Consider the following 16633-nt stretch of genomic DNA (forward strand, 5'->3'; position numbering starts at 1 on the left):
ACGGAGCGCAGTGAAATTAAATTACAGAGGTCAATAAATTACTGAGTTTTATAGAAACGAGAAATGACCGATTGGCGTTAATGAATAAAGAATTGCCTGTATTTTGAGAACTAAGGGCAGATTACACCGATCGGGGCGGTGGGGGGGGGAATCAACTCTGTGATAGATTATTGAAGCAGTAGATTCCATGCATTGCTCCAACGAACAAAATTCCACATTGCAGGCAGAAAGAGCGGAAGCGAAATCTCCGAATAACATTAATAACTGGGAGGGAAAACTGGCGTAAGGAGTGAGTCTATTCTAATTCATTAGAATCCTCTGTTCTTATGCAACCTTCTAAATTCTACAATGTTTTGATATCCGCAAGAATCATTTCAAAGGCGCTCGCTCCTCCTCCTCCTCCTCTTCCCCCCTTATCCGTCCCTTCGGCCACCTCCAGTAAAAGTCAGACCGACCCCTCCACTCCGCCTCCCGCACTTACCGGCTTCCTGGGCACAATTTACCAGGACAATTTTAATTGGCGGAAAATAAAGGTGCTTCCTTACTTCTCTTCCCACGTGGTACGGACTTTTCTTTGTAGAGGATGCTGGGACTTGTTTTGTGGGGGGGAATGTGGGGGGGGACCCAATTGCTTCTACATATAGGAAGCACGCGTCCAGAAGAATTAGGACAGTGGCGTTTTTCGGTGACTTTGTTCACGAAAACGAAACCAAAACGTCATCAATATTAGTGTCTACAGAGTAGCCTTAAATCTTTAGGAACATAACTAGCAGAGCTTATTCTGTGATTCTTGTGTGCTGCACCCTAATGTGAAGCTTGTTTAGATAATAAGTCAAACTATTTTGAAGATCTTTAGGGTGTGTGGGTGTGTACATACGTTGAACTGAAAATCCTTATATTCCTTACCCAACTAGCATTAAGACATCTCGTGAAACGAGAAATTAATGTCCTATCAATTATATTTATCTAGGCATCCCATCTGCAACATTAAAGAGTAAATGAAAATCCGTGTGTGGCTTAGGAATTAAAGTTGAAAACACATTAATTTGAAGATAATGGACACAAATCATTGACCAGTAATGATAGCTTTATCACAGATGTTTAGTCTTATTAAATTATTGAAACACCACATTTAAGGCAAGTGGTAGCACCGGCCAACTCTGGGAAACGGTTTTACCTTGTTAGTTGGATGGGAGGCTATCAGAAAATATCAAGATTGTAGGCTAGAATGGAAGATGAAAAAACATGGTCCAAAAAGACAATGACATCACACTAAATCACCAAGCTGAACTCAAATGCATTTTGACTTCATTACATACAACATTATCATTTCTGGTCTTTATTCACAACATTCAGAAGGAATCTAGATATCTTCTGACTAGCAAGTTTCCTCCCCCAACGGTTTCCATTGTTGTTTTTATCACAGCGAAAATACAGAAAAAGACAATAGTTGTGTAATGTTAATGCTAATAATCGCAACTGCCCTGAAGTAACCTAGTTAAATTACCATTGCATGTGAAAGGTTTATTGGAAGAAATACCATCTTTCCTGATATTCCTTATGCTATTCTGAGCTTCTGATATATGAAAAGTCCCAACAATTTTCAAAGTTCTTCCTTCTATATAACCATGAATCATAAAAGTTGCTGTAGCAGAAGTTGACTGGACCCTTTCTAATGCCATCCCAACCATGTTGTTGGAGTTTCAAGGGGAAACTAGAAATGGAACCTAATCTGAAATGCACATTTTAAGAGCCTGTGGCAATATATATTTCAAAACTTTAACTCAGATCTCCTTGCGCTTATACTAAATTTCTTTTCCTTCCTCCATAAATGGCAACACCTCCACCACTTCTGTCCCCATATAGTTGTTGGAAGAAATGTCCTTCTGGGTTCGGCTCCAAGTGGGGAAAAAGACACTGGAGACATGGAGGCTGCTTGGAAAGATGGTTTTAATGGTGGACAGGACCACATGGCCTGAGCCCTGAACAGCAAAGGTGATCACATGCTTCAATGTTGGTGGAGAAGAGAAGAGAAGGGAAGAGAAGGGTTTGCAGGGATTTTTATAATCTGTTCTGCCCCACCTCTCTGTTTCCTGTTCCTGTGTAAGAAGTGTATTCTGATTGGTTGCCAGACTCCCATGGGCCCGTGCAAGGGCAACCCTCTAGGCTGTTTTGAATTCAGGTTTGATTGAGTTCAGATGCCATGTGGTCAGTTGAGTAAAGGCTTATTATGCTGCCTTAATCCCATCACAGCTGAAGAGGAGAACTCTTTATTATGTAAAGTGGACTAGCTTGGCCTTCTTAATGGCCCATTGATAAAGTGGGGATGGGCTGGAAGCTGTAGGAATTTACTCTGTGTTTAAAATGTGTTTCTCCCTTTTTCACATCCAGGAAAATATAATATTCTGCCTTATCAATATTTCCTAGGATATTTCATTTTTCTGGGAGAGGGCTGGGTGATAACTTCCTACAATCCCTCCTTTTTTTTTTCAAAAAAATGTGAGTGGAACGCACATGTTTTTGACAAAAGATAAAATTGGTCAGATCAAGGAAACTTAATTTTTCTGATGGAAAAGCATTGAAAGAGACAGCAGAAGGATCCCTTCAGTGGCTCCCAGAGAGCTTTCAACCATGAAGGTCTTAGCAACCAGGGCACAATTTCTGGAAAGAAATTTACAATATCCAATTTACCATGCCAATTATTTTCAGGTGTTTGATATCACTTTCTGTGAGCTTCCAGACTACAAGCAAGCAGAAGTCCCAAAAAAAACCTTCACAGCCATTGAAGGATTCTTCCTTTTAAAAAAGTACAGGCTGCCCATTTCCAAGGGATTTCTTTAACTTGCCCTGGCTCCTATTTTAGTGAGGCCAAATTGAGTTTAGCTAGTGTGCAATCCAGACTATTTAGTATTTTTTTTAAAAGTTACACACAATGAGCCCAGGGACTCCTATCAGAGACCACCAGTGCAACATATCCTGCTTTACTGGGCAGTGTGGTTTTTTTTTCTTCATCACCGTGTGAGAGCTTGGGGTTTTTGGAGATCCTCTCTGCTAGCTCTTCAAGTGGGGATTGCCTGAGGGGAACTTCCCTTCCCCCATGGGATTAAAAGGGAGATATCACTGTTTAGGCTTTTGTGCAAGGGCAAAATCAACCTAGGAAAAGCTTTGTGGAGTTGGGTCAAGGAGATAGTTTCTGAATGGAGCCTCTCTCTCTCCCTCTCTCTCTTTGTGTGTGTGTGTGTGTGTGTGTGTGTAGCTGCTTCTACAATACAGAAAATACAGACATTTTGGACAAAATTTTCCCTCCCACCAGCCAGAAATCTAAGGTGTTCAGAACTTGCTGTGCTAGCCATTCTCAAATACAATTCTTACATGAGTACATTAAACTGATTACAATATAAATGAGGCAAGGAAGAAAGCATAATAAATTTGTGTGAATGAAACAGAGAAAGAAAACCGTATCAAATTCCACCCTCCCCATAATCTTTTCAGCTGTCTTCTGGGAATTGAAAAGAGTCTTTTGGTCTTTACTTCTTCATCTCCTTCAGGGTTCTTTCATGTCTGCTAGGGTGGCATGCTTGGTTTGGTGGTAAGGCTGGTAAGAGTGGTCAGTCAGTCTTGGTAGTCTGTCCCAGGTTTGGCTAAGTTTTTTTCCCTCATGTCAGGTTTTATCAGGAGGCAATCACCAGCAGCAAATTGGAGAGTTATGGTTTGAGCTAGCAGTCCTTTGTTTCTGAGGTTAAAAAAAAAAGAGGAGAGGCCAAGAATACAGTTCTTTACAGACATATCTTTAGTCTCATGTTGTGGAATCTCACCCATTCTGTCCAAGTGTGGAAATCCAAACATTATTTCAGGAGGCAGACGATGTAAATTTCATGGAACATGACATTCCCACTGCCTGTATGATTGAAACACTTTTTGCAGTAAGATGAGTAAATTTCCAAGAGGGACAACAACTTGTGTTGCAAACAAACAAACAAACAAAATGTCATAGGGTAGAGCACCTTGACTCATAAGCGTTTAAAAATGCACTCAGGTGTAAAAGAGGGAGGTAAGAAGAACAGCTTTTAAAAAAAATGCAATTTAAAAAAAAAAAGGTACTTTGAGTCAACACTCCAAAATATCAAATTCCATTCAGATGGAAGCAAATTCTCATTAAGTATGTTAAAACATTTACAAATGTAAGCAAAATATCTCAAAATCATTTCTTTTTATAGGTTTAATTAAGCATTTTAAACCTCAAAAATTTCCAGAAGAAAAAAAAAATCAAAATTGTATTCAGAGCAAAGAAATGTAACTGCATAATTATTATATGCAGATAAAAGATCACAATAGTGAAAGGTAAGCAGGAGCAGATCACCCATTTACTCCAAATTTCTCAGAAGAGAGGGGGGGGGAAAAGTGGTTAAAGTGAGGAGAAAAATTTCAGCCTTTAATGACCCAAAAGGAAGGAGGGAAAGAAGGAGGGGGGGAATGCCCAGAGGCATTCACAGGTATCACTGGGGCGTTTCATACACACACTCATGGTAAAAATGAGCAGACACTCATTCTCCCCGCCTTTCCTACTTCCCTCCAAAGAATGACCCAGAAGCAAGATTGGGGGGGGGGGGATTCACACAGGCAATCACGTGGTTCTCTGGATCCCTTCACTTATCACTCCCTGGGGCATGAGGGACACATACTCACATTCATATTGCAATCAGACCTTCGTGCTTGCTCATGCCAAACAATCATAGGTATTTCAAGAAGCTTTTTTTTTACAAGCCACCAAGCTTCATTTTCTTTTATTAGAGGATCTCACCCTCCCTTCAGGTTTGGAAATGATAACACACATGCATACACACACATACCATTAAACAACCTTGTAACTGACTGCTTCTTTATATGAAAGGGAATCAAACTACATTCATACCAACTTTACCATCAACATACTCACATTTGCACTGCAATCATTAATTTCACATACAAAAATCCCATTTCATTCTTTCTTCATGCAAGGCAGTTATTACAATTATTTCAGGGAGCTGTACATAAGCCAATGAGCTCCATTTTCTATTATTAAAGGATCTCAACTTCCCTCCAGGTCTGGAAATGATCACGCACTAGATTGTTAATGCCTGTCTCTGCCCTGGGGTGTTCGTTTCTAATTTGGACCTGCCAGCGGACGCTGGCTAATTTTTAAAGATCCAAATTCTATCTTGATATCCCAGCACGCGCTGGCATTTTAAAATATCAAGATGTATGGAGACTTTCATTAACACATCATTTGCATCTGGGTGGGGCCCTTGATTCATCTGATGGTGGCCAGAAAATCAGCAAATTTGTTGACAAAATCTAAATCAAAACTGCCTTCTGGAGGCCAGGTTTTTACTTTAGGACTAATAGAGTAGGTTGGTCGGAAAAATGTGCAGAGGGTTTTTACTCAGGTTGAAGGCAAACCTTTAGTAGGAATTTCCTTCATTTCATACATGCACACACAAGGCAACACTCTCCTCCTCCCCCCAAAAGGGAAAAAAAAATCTATACTCACCTGAAGAGTACAATCTTCTAGGGCTGAAAGACATGAGAACAAGGTTCCCTCCCCCACAGAAAAGGCATTGTTGGAGGATTAGAGGTAAGGGAGGGGCGTGGGGGGGGGTAGATAGCTTGCAGGCAGAGTTTGAAAAAAATAAAACCATTAGTTACTAAGCAGCTAAACAGATAAACATTATGGGGATATCACAGATGAGAAATGGAGTCTGGATTCACATGCTTCAGGAAAGAAATGGACAGGTAAAATCATTTAGACACACAATAAATGCAAGGATGAAACTTTTCTTGCAAACATTTCCTGGGTTGTTACTTTAAGGTATAGGCAAGGAAGGAAGGAAAAAAAAATATTTTTACTCTGTTTCTGCTGGCCAGAACAGACACAAAATAAAGACCCCTCCCAGTTTCAGTTAGTTTTCTAGGCCCAACAAACTGAGCAAAGGCAATTTCTGCCAGTTTACTCCTTTCTTTCTTTGAACACTTTAAAATTCTTGTCTTTTGGATTGGAGACATCTTAGTTACAATTACCTTGAGGGTGCACAAAGACTTAGACATACACACACACAGACAAAGAGGGAAAAACAAAATCATTCCCACCATGAATTTCAGTTAAATTGGGGAAGGCACAAATCTTAAGAAACAAAAACCACATGGTTATATAGAAGACAGAGAAAGAGACAGACAAGAGGGAAAAAAAAGAAACCCCACCATTTTCTTTTAAGTACCTTTTCAGCCAAATTAGTTTTTCCTGTATCATCTTTCAGCAAAGCCCATTTTCTACAATCTGCTCTTTTTTTCTTCATTCCAGCCAGGACGGGCATTTGCTTTTCGTCCCAGGCCCCCAACAACTCCCCTAGGGGGGTTTCCGTGGCTACCCTCGAGCTACCGCTTCCCATGATCCCGTTTAGATGTGGGTTCACTTCGTCCTAGCCGGGTTTACCACTTCGTATTTCCCCGCTTTACTTTCGCGTCCTTAGAGGACCTTTCGCGCCCTTTTGAAGGGACTTTCTCTGTTTGCCCTTCGGAGGGTCTTATTGGTGCCCTTCGGAGGGACTTTTCTGGGGGTGCCCTTCGGAGGGACTTTTGACACGTTCCTCACCGCGGGAACCTTCTCTCGATTCGCGCCCTTTCACGCAGGGACTTTTCTTACAGTTTCAAGTCTTGGGGAAAGAGACCCGGAGGACCAGCCGCACAGTGACCCAGGAGGGGTGCTGTCGGAGCGGGTATGCGTACCTCCCTTTTTCTCACTAACTTTCTTATGGGCTTTAGCTTTTTTCTCTCACAGGACAAAAACAGCAGCAACAACAAAAAATAAAAAATCCATTCACTTTTCCATCCATTTTCACACACACTAGTCACACACAGGCAGGCATACACACATTTCCCATGCTTTAAAATTAAATTTTAGAGAATTAAAATTTAGAGGTACTCACCTTCTTTCCAGGCAGCCTTTGAGCTCAAACTCAAAACCCCTTTAAAGCCTAGATCCAAATGGCTAAGGCCAAGATAAAGTCCACCCACAGACTCAATGGGGTCTGTGCCGGCATGGGAGGCTTACCTGGGCCATATCCATTTGTTAGGCTAGCTTGGAGTCCCATCTGGGGTGCCAATTGTTGGAAGAAATGTCCTTCTGGGTTCGGCTCCAAGTGGGGAAAAAGACACTGGAGACATGGAGGCTGCTTGGAAAGATGGTTTTAATGGTGGACAGGACCACATGGCCTGAGCCCTGAACAGCAAAGGTGATCACATGCTTCAATGTTGGTGGAGAAGAGAAGAGAAGGGTTTGCAGGGATTTTTATAATCTGTTCTGCCCCACCTCTCTGTTTCCTGTTCCTGTGTAAGAAGTGTATTCTGATTGGTTGCCAGACTCCCATGGGCCCGTGCAAGGGCAACCCTCTAGGCTGTTTTGAATTCAGGTTTGATTGAGTTCAGATGCCATGTGGTCAGTTGAGTAAAGGCTTATTATGCTGCCTTAATCCCATCACAGCTGAAGAGGAGAACTCTTTATTATGTAAAGTGGACTAGCTTGGCCTTCTTAATGGCCCATTGATAAAGTGGGGATGGGCTGGAAGCTGTAGGAATTTACTCTGTGTTTAAAATGTGTTTCTCCCTTTTTCACATCCAGGAAAATATAATATTCTGCCTTATCAATATTTCCTAGGATATTTCATTTTTCTGGGAGAGGGCTGGGTGATAACTTCCTACATAGTTTATCAAGATTCTCAATAAACTGGAACATTTCCTGTACATCACCACTATTGCTGTCAATAATCAAAGATAAATATGCTCATTAGAAACAATGGAAGTGTTGATGACAAGGGAAAATGCTTGCAGGTGTGAGAGATGAAGCTTCCTGTACAGCTGGTGCCTAACTGAGGCTTCCCTATCATGAGAACAAAGAACAGTGGCAAACATCACTGATTTCTAAAGCAGCCCTAGAATAATGATGAAGATGATAAAAAAGAAACTGAAAAGTTTACGGGCGAAAGAATCAGAAAAAATAGAATCTGATGGAGCAGTAAAATTGTAAAGAAAGGCACACCAGATCTAGGGCAGCAATAATTCTGCTTTGCATTTTCCATTTTTCTGACTGAAAAGGACATTTCAGGGACAGTCTTTTATTTTAAAAAAATGCAAGGAACCCTTTTATGCAAATATAGACACAGTTATAGACAAATGAAGTAAAGATTTACAGTACTAGAGAAAATATAAAGAAACACATGACATGAATATACTGTAGAATTGTATAAAACAAGATTGCAAATCAATGATACATGCAGTATAAAGGCTTAATCGGTGAACTACAGCTGGATATTCTGGGAAATTAAGTTAAATAAGCCTTAGGAAGTATTAGCAACAAAACTGCAGGAGTTAATAAAAAGGCAGCAGAACTATTTAAAATCTTACAAGATAATGCAGTTGAAGTGCTTCTTGCCATTTGTAAGCAGATACAGTATGTAAAATATAGCAGTGACCAAGCAACTGGAAAATATCAATTTATATTCCAATACCCAAAAAGAATAATTCCAAAAATCCTTTTGAAGGATTGCACTTATTTCAAATGCCAGTAAGATAATGTTTAAGATCTTGCAATCCAAACTTCAAAAGTACATGCAACCGAAACTGCCAGATACTGTACACAATTTGAATACAGAAGAAGCAAGGGCACCCATAATCATATGGTGAACTTCCAGCCGAACATGGAAAAGGCAATTCAAAAATCTAATTTTGCATTATTGATTATAGAAGAATTGAGAAGTATTTCATATAGATATCTATATATCTACTGTATATTTATATCTACAGTATATCTATCTATATCCATCCATCCATCCATCCATCCTATTCCTTCCCCTGTGCTTTTTGCAACAATTACTCTTGTCCCTTTCACCTCCAGTTTGAACCACTGCATACTCAAAAGTTAAAGGACTGGAAGCACTGGATGTGTGGGGAGCAGTTTATTTACTCGGAAGGAAGATCTGTCCAGTGTGTTCATCCAGATTAGGGATAATACTATGTGTAATCCAGAAAGGCTAGCTCAAAATAATGTTTCTAATTATATGCTCATCCTTAGGAAACCACCATCCTCCAGAATCTGAACGGTGTCAGGCCTGTAATTATATTCTTTTTTGGATCTTTGGCCTGCCACACTTTCTTATAATTTTCTATGCTGTTTCATTAGTGTAGTAGTTGGGAGGGGGGAATAGAAAGGAGTAGGATTGTAGAATGGATTGTTGACATTCTTTTGTAGAAGCCAAGGTCATCTTTTGTCTCCGCATCTCGACACCTGGCCGGAAGAAGATGGGTGTACGTGCCAGCGTGGAAGATGATGATTGGAACATGTGATGGATTTGTGGGTGTGGGGAGAGATCATGAACTTTCAACTGGTTGAACTTAGAGAATGTACTTCCAGAGTTGAAATTTCCATAGCCGTGCTAACATGCCTGCGGAATAAATTGCACCTTAAAGGATGTTTAGCCTTGGACAATGATTTATTTCTGCATGGTATTTAGAACCCTAACATTATTTCAACTCTCTACTTTAAAATAATTCACTAGCTCCCTCCCCCTATCAAGGGGGAAGGGCTGGTGATGGAAGATCTGGTGATGGGGTCTCGGCATTCCCAATGCTGACCGGGACAGCGTAAATATCAGCGAAGAATAAATGAGAAGCTTTTGGTGATAAGAAGCTGAGTGCGGAACTTCAAAGGCAATGGAATGCTGCTTCCAGTTTAATTGCATCAAGAGGAATGCAGGAGGAGACACGACAAGACGAAGGAAGGTCGCAGAATACTTCTTCAGGAAAATTGTGAGTGCATGCTCCCCCTCCTTCCCCCCAGCTTGGAAACAAGGCTTGGGGAAAAAAAAAACCTAGAACAGAGGTTTGGGCTCCTTCCAGACGGCAATAAATGAAATGGCTTGTCACCCTGCAATTAGCTGGGAGAAAGATTCCCTTTCAAAATGGGAATTTCAAAGGAGGCAGGAAGAAGGAATTTTTCCAGCATCTGTCACTTGCAAGCCACCACAAATGGGGCTGCAACCAGTAAATGAAGCAAATTGGGCAGTAAATTGGGCTTTCCTCCCAGGACTTGGATGGAAGAGATGCTACTTACCAACTCCTTTGCCATCAGCATGGGGAAATGCTCCAAGCCAGCAGAGGGCACCTACTTGGCCCATAACTCATCCAAGCCAGCAAAGGGCACCTACTTGGCCCATAACTCCTCCAAGCCAGCAGGAGGGTCCTTGGCACGTAAAACCCCCTAGCCAGCCATCATTGGTTGAGCTGCAACCTGTGAAGCAGGCAACCCCGGGATGGGTCTTAACCCCAGGTCATGGATGGGAGGGATGCCAGTGGGCACCTGCCCTCCCTCAGCAGATGGCACCATGGCAGAAAGCTGGACAGTGGCCAACCGAGGGATTGACCTCCCCACCGGTTCCAGTCTCCCCTGCAAGGCCCCAAAAGGTTCTTACCAGACCTTCCTACAGAGAAGAAATCTCCATGGAAGAAGGTATTATCAAAGGGAGGCCTGCGGGATGGATGGCGGGAAAATGTGCGCCTGCAAGGCCCCAAGTGGTTCTTACCCCACCTTCCTACAGAGTAGCAATCACCAACATGGAAGAAGGGATTACCAAAGCCAGGCCTGCAAGATGGGAAGCGGGACAAGGTGCATCTGCAATGCCCCAAAAGGTTCTTACTCCACCTTCCTACAGAGAAGCAATCTCCACCATGGAAGAAGGGTTTTCCAAGGGGGCAGCTGCAAGTTGGAGAGCAAGGCAGTGTGATGAACCGGTTCCTAAGTTTAGAGATGTAACTAGGTTCCATTCCTCGTGGGGGCCAATTAAATGCCACCACTGGTCACAGAGCATCAGAGTGCTTGGCTCCAGCCCCAATGCCACAAACGTGCGCACCAACCACCACGGCGGTAAAGAGAGGGTCCCAGATGCCACCACAGAAGAGTCATCTGGGCCAACAGCCTCTGGAAGAGGATCCCCAACTTAAGGTGAGGAAGTGTCCTACCAAGGGAGAGGCCTCGGAAGAGGAAAAGGGCAGACATTCTCTGGAGGAGGATCCCCAACTTAAGGTGACAAAGGGTCCAACTAAAGGGGAGGCCTCGGAGGGGGAAAAGCCTAAACGACCTCTGGAAGAGGATCCCCAACTTATGGTGACGAAGAGTCCTACCAAGGGGGAGGCCTCGGAGGAGGGAATTGCCGAAGAACAAATGTGTGTACCAGTCGCCATGGTGGTAAAGAGAGGGCCCCAGATGCCAGCACAGAAAAGTCATCTGGGCAAACGACCTCTGGAAGAGGATCCCCAGCTTAAGGTGACAAAGAGTCCTACCAAGGGGGAGGCCTCGGAGGAGGGAATTGCCGAAGAACAAACGTGTGTACCAATTGCCACGGTGGTTAAGAGAGGGCCCCAGATGGCCGCACAGAAAAGTCATCTGGGCCAACAGCCTCTGGAAGAGGATCTCCAACTTAAAGTGACGAAGTGTCCTACCAAAGGGGAGGCCTCGGAGGGGGAAATGCCCAACCGACCTCTGGAAGAGGACCCCCAACTTCAGGTGACGAAGAGTCCTACCAAGGGGGAGGCCTCGGAGGAGGAACAAGGCCAGCCGTGGATGATTGAATCCAAGAGCCCAGAACCTACAGCACCTGCAGCAGAGAGCCCTAAACGGCCATGGGAAGAGGTCGCAATGGACTTCATCCAGACAGCAGTGGGCATAAAGTAATTTGGACTGTTATTGATTTGTTTTCTAAGCAGGCACACTTCATTGCTTGCTCAGGATTGCCATCCGCAAACGAATTAGCGAAAATGTTTGTGAAACACATTTATCGCCTGCACGGAGTACCCAAGAGGATCATTTCAGACCGCGGAGTCCAGTTCACAACCAAGTTCTGGAGAGAGGTCCTGAGATCCATTGGGTCCACACAAGAATTGAGCTCAGAGGTTCATCCCAGCATGAACGGCGCAGCAGAGGGAGCCAATGCGGTGGTGGAACAATACATCCGGTGTTTTGTGGACTATCAGCGAGACAACTGGTCGGACTTGCTACCCTTCGCCGAAGTGGCGTACAACGATGCGGTCCACAGCAGCAGAGGATTAGCGGGTTTCCAGATTACCAGTGGCATGGAAGTTGTTGCCATGCCTGAGTTGCCTAGAGAACCTCCTTCTTTCATGTCTTTGAGTGAATGGATGGACATGCTAAAGAAAGGATGGGAGAATACGAAGAAGGCTCTAGCAGTTGCGGCAGAAGCCTACCAGAAGCAAGATGATCAACATCGCTCGCTCCAAAACCCCTACCGTGTGGGGGACAATGTTTTTTTATCTACCAAATACATAAGATTAGAAATGCTTAGCAAGGAACTGGGTCCAAAATTTCTAGGTCCATTCCCAATAGTGAAGATAGTTAACTCAGTTACAGTTCAACTCAGTCTACCCAGAAGTCTAGGGCAAATTGACCTAGAGTTTCATTGTAGCTTGTTGAAACCAGTAATTGGGTCTAACAGAAGAGCATCCACCCAGGCTCAATCTCCTCCTTTAGTGATGGAAGGGGAAACACAATCTGAGGTGGAAAAAATTGTAGATTTCAGGCTGAATAGGGGTTGCTTACAGTACTTAGTGCATTGGAAGGGTTACCCTTGGTCTGAAGCTAATTGGGTAAACAGTGGGAACCTGAAAGTGGAGAAGTTAGTAAAGCAATTCAATGGGAAGTTTCCCAAGAAGTCAAGGGGTTCCCCTGGGTGGAGAAGAGGTGGTTAATTTTGTTATATTAACTTTTATGTTATTCTCTTTGCAGGAAACGTTTTTCTTTTGAGGAGAGGCCGCCTGTCAGGCCTGTAATTATATTCTTTTTTGGATCTTTGGCCTGCCACACTTTCTTATAATTTTCTATGCTGTTTCATTAGTGTAGTAGTTGGGAGGGGGGAATAGAAAGGAGTAGGATTGTAGAATGGATTGTTGACATTCTTTTGTAGAAGCCAAGGTCATCTTTTGTCTCCGCATCTCGACACCTGGCCAGAAGAAGATGGGTGTACGTGCCAGCGTGGAAGATGATGATTGGAACATGTGATGGATTTGTGGGTGTGGGGAGAGATCATGAACTTTCAACTGGTTGAACTTAGAGAATGTACTTCCAGAGTTGAAATTTCGATAGCCGTGCTAACATGCCTGCGGAATAAATTGCACCTTAAAGGATGTTTTGCCTTGGACAATGATTTATTTCTGCATGGTATTTAGAACCCTAACAAACGGTATCTTCCCTAGAGCTTTTAGGACGACAGTCAAAATGAAATTATTCTAGAGGGCACATATCTGCATGATTTCTTGAAAGAGTCATTATGGGAGGGTTTTATAATTTAATGGGTGTATGGATTATTTTATACAAGTAGTCCTTGATTTACGTCAACAATTAAGCCAAAAATTCTGTTATTAAGTGAATTTGGGCCCATTTTACAACTTTCCTTGCCACAGTTGTTAAGTGAATCACTGCAGTTGATAAGTTGGTAACATGGTTGTAAGTGAATCTGGCTTCCCCATTAATTTTGCTTGTCAAAAGGTTGCAAAAATTGATCATATGATCTTGAGAAATAGCTACGATCGTAAGTATGAAACAGTTGCCAAGTATCTGAATTTTGATTATATGATTATGGGGATGTTACAAAGGTTGTAAGTGTGAAAAATAGTCATAAGTCACTTTTTTCAGGGTTGTGTAACTTTGAACGGTCACTAAATGAATTGTTGTAAGTGGAGGACTACCTGTATAGTGGTTTGTTTTATTTTTATGGAGATTTACATGAATCTCCATAAAATAGAAACCACAATATAAATAGAATATCGTACAAACTACAACATAAACAGAAATACATAATAATACAATTTGTTTTAAACTCTTAAAACACTATCAATAGTAGTACATTTCATTTGTTAATTATGCCAAATGTTGTAACATACGTCAATATGCATCGCTCTTCAACCTAAAGTATATTCAACATATTGCTCAAAGCACCTATTAAGTCTTAGGCAGGCTCATTTCAGAAGGCCAAGTCTGTATTGCACATAAAGCCAGCTGGTTATTCAGATAGTACTCAAGTCACAATGACAACCAGGACTGGAATTTCCATTGCTAAAAGATGTAGGAGTAAAGAGTGACATCACATGACTGCATCATTTAGCAATGGCAATCCCAGCAGTCCTAATTACTATCGTAGCTCCAGGGCCATGTCCATTGTTAGGTGGGGACTTCATGTGACTGCAATGTGGAAAGAGGCAGGAGTTCCAAAGCAAGCAGGTCAGCGAGCGAGAGCTCCAGATAGGAATTTGTATTTATTAGTTTGTCAAACATGTACAAGATAGCAGGTATAAATATAAACATGGACATGAATGAAAGAAATGAATACAAATAAATGGGGACAGTAGGACAGGGATGGTAGGCACGCTGGTGTACTTATGCACACCCCTTTTACGGACCTCTTAGGAATGGCGTAGACAGTTTAAGGTTGAAGTTCTGAGGGTTTGAGGATGTAACAACGGAGTCAGGTAGAGTATTCCAGGCGTTGACCACTCTGTTGCTGAAGTCGTATTTTCTGCAATTGAGTTTGAAGCGGTTTACCTTGAGTTTGTATCGATTGTTTGCCTGTATATTATTTCATTGTAGCAGACAATTTTGTGTACTGTGCTTAGATCATACCACAGGCGGCACAGTTCCAGATTGTCCAAGCCCAAAATTTCAAGCCTGGTGGCATAGAGAATTCTAGTGTGAGTAGAGGAGTGGTGTTCTTCTCATGAAGTACCTCTGGACACACTCAATCATATTAATGTCCGATATACAGTGTGGATCCCAGGCAGATATGTGGTACAGGAGGCACCAAAGAGTGTGGATGGGTGCAGGCAGGTACTACATTGGAAGTGGAAGGGCAAGTGCCACAGGGTGACTTTACAGAGCGCAGAACTGTAAAAAAAACAGTGGGAGCGACATCCGAAAGGAACTTGCGACTTTCTGCCAACTTCCCCATTTGCTTGTGGGAAGCCAGAATGGAAGGTTGAAAATGCAGGCAAAAAGTATTTCTTGCAGATATTCCAATGCGCTATTGTTGTTACTTTGTCATACCATAGTTTGTAGCAGTGGTGAAATTCAAATTTTTTTACTACCGGTTCTGTGGGCGTGGCTTGGTAGGTGTGGCTTGGTGGGCGTGGTAGGGAAAGGATACTGCAAAATCCCTATTCCCTCCCCAATCGCGGGAGAAGGATATTGCAAAATCTCCATTCCCACCCCACTCTGGGGCCAGCTATACGTGGTATTTGCCGGTTCACCAAACTACTCAAAATTTCTGCTACCAGTTCTCCAGAACCTGTCAGAACCTGTTGAATTTCACCCCTGGTTTGTAGTCAGTCTGTGCAATCTTCTTGCAGCAACTAAGTGGCCCACTGTTTTTTCAGCTTCTTTGCAGAGATGATATTTCCTGTTTTTTGCTGGCTTCTCAATTTTGGCTTTGATGCAGTTGTCCTTAAAGCTTGATCTTGTGAAGCCAGAATTAGCCCCATCTCTTTTCCTGCTCTTAGACAGTGGCAAGTGTTGTTATCTGTTTTGCATGCTATTTTTTTAATTATTGGCCATGTAATATTTTTCCTTGCCATGTCTCTTATATTCTTCCTTTGGTCTTTCTCGTAAGCTAGTTTGGTATCTCCAGTACTCATTAAGCCTTCATGATATACTAACTTAAGTGCATCTTTTCCACCAGCCTTCAGATATTCTTACAATGCCCTTTTCTTCTTCAACTGTCTGGTATCTGTCTGGTATATTTGAAACATTCTGTGCCCATCTATTTTCCTTGGTAAGTAGAGTCTATCAATGTCACTGTATGGATGAAGAGCATGATTCATTGACAAATTTATCTGGTCTTCCTATCCAGGACTTTTAGTTTTGCTTGAGTCCAGTTCACTGTTTTAGTTGCCTAGTTAATGACTGGAATTGCCTAGGCCCTAGGTTAATTGCCTTGATAATATTGCCTCCATGGAATTTGGATTTTCAGATCTTCATACTTGAGATGTATTCACTTCTAAACCTCTTGACTTCAATGTTCTTGATATCAGCTTGAAGGATGTTCAGGTATTTGTTGTCATTGTCTTCACCCAGAGTCTCAATGTTATTTCCTAGGGCATATTGTTCCTCCAGTTTTCTCTATTTTTCCTCTGATGATGGTGAGGATAGCACATTTATCCAGCCCAAACTCTATTCCAATATAGATACTGTCATGAGAATAAATAGATAAAATCATGTGTCCTACCATGAATTCCAGGAAATACGGTGACATATACGTATAAAAATGATGTGTGAACTTGGTCTGTGGTTAATATATAGTTCAATGTTACATGAACCTAGAAAATTGTACTGAATAAACAAATCATACTGTAGTTAAGTATGGATAAGCATATCATATGACAGAGCCTTCAGCCTAAACCTTAGCTCTTAAGTACTAATCTTCTCTAAGTCTATTGACGCTGCAATTTCATACATATTTAGACTGAAAGTAAGACCTTGGAAATTTAGAGAGGTCTACTGTACTTCCAAATAATCTTATAAAAAATTGAGTAACATAAATCATGT

At 42.1% G+C, this 16633-nt stretch overlaps 1 protein-coding gene and 1 long non-coding RNA gene across 3 annotated transcripts in view; both read right to left on the bottom strand.

Moving 5' to 3' along the window:
• ADCK1 (aarF domain containing kinase 1) overlaps window positions 1-558 on the bottom strand; it is a 130744-nt gene extending 130186 nt beyond the window's left edge. For both annotated transcript variants that reach the window (XM_081966846.1, XM_081966844.1), the window contains exon 1: window positions 482-558. The gene's annotated coding sequence lies outside the window, so the exon portion shown is untranslated. The remainder of the gene's footprint in view (window positions 1-481) is intronic.
• Window positions 559-3660: 3102 nt separating this feature from the next.
• Window positions 3661-5641, bottom strand: LOC309384202. The gene is made up of 3 exons (XR_014173978.1): window positions 5531-5641; window positions 3816-3898; window positions 3661-3733 (listed from the first exon to the last, which is right to left on the bottom strand). It is a non-coding gene; the product is annotated as an uncharacterized lncRNA (long non-coding RNA).
• Window positions 5642-16633: the final 10992 nt, after the last annotated feature.

Source organism: Natrix helvetica (assembly GCF_964273705.1).
Source record: "Natrix helvetica genome assembly, chromosome: 1".
Taxonomy (NCBI): domain Eukaryota; kingdom Metazoa; phylum Chordata; class Lepidosauria; order Squamata; family Natricidae; genus Natrix; species Natrix helvetica.